The sequence below is a fragment of the Fragaria vesca genome, linkage group LG2, assembly GCF_000184155.1.
Source record: "Fragaria vesca subsp. vesca linkage group LG2, FraVesHawaii_1.0, whole genome shotgun sequence".
Classification (NCBI taxonomy): domain Eukaryota; kingdom Viridiplantae; phylum Streptophyta; class Magnoliopsida; order Rosales; family Rosaceae; genus Fragaria; species Fragaria vesca.
In genome coordinates, this window is record NC_020492.1 from 19,509,215 (window position 1) to 19,509,994 (window position 780).

The window sequence follows — 780 nt, forward strand, 5'->3', positions numbered from 1 at the left end:
CTAGAAAAACTCGAGTTTGAGGGCCTTAACGATCACCAAATTGGCTAAAATTTTGCAGAGATGATCTACACAATATTATCTAGATACTAAACGGTGGAGATGAGGAAATTCTATCAGAAAGTGGTGCAAAAATAGAAATCCGCTCCGAAACCTTCGGTGCGGACGTCCGCAGCAAAAAAGGGCTATATATATATACACATCTTTGATGCCGAATCGAATCACACAAATTGCTAAAGCAATAGCAACGTGATGAAAATGGTGTGCAACCATTTAGGAAATGATTATCTATTAGTTATTTAGAAAATGAAACATATTTGCGGGCTTCCGGAATTAATATTACCTTGTACATGGAGATGGAGGTGTGAAACTCATATCCATCGATCTTCTTTTTTTTCCCTTTGTTTTTATAGCAACTCATATTCAAAATTAATTCCCATAGTTTTAAGTTTTAACTCATATCCATCTTTGATCGATGCATGCATGCTTCCTTCAGTACATTAAGGTAGTTATGTTCCTAACTAGCACACTAAATATATATATATATACACACACACAGTCCGTCTCAGCTGCGGACGTCCTCCCCAACAGATTTGGTGTGGATTTTCATTTTTGCACCACTTTTCGATCAAATTTCTTCATCTCCACCGTCTAGTATTTAGATAATATTGTGTACATCATCTCTGCAAAATTTCAGCCAATTTGGTAATCGTTAAGGCCCTCAAAATTGCGTCTTTCTGTTATAAACATGAACGGTTCATGTTTGACAGAATTTAGTCCGTC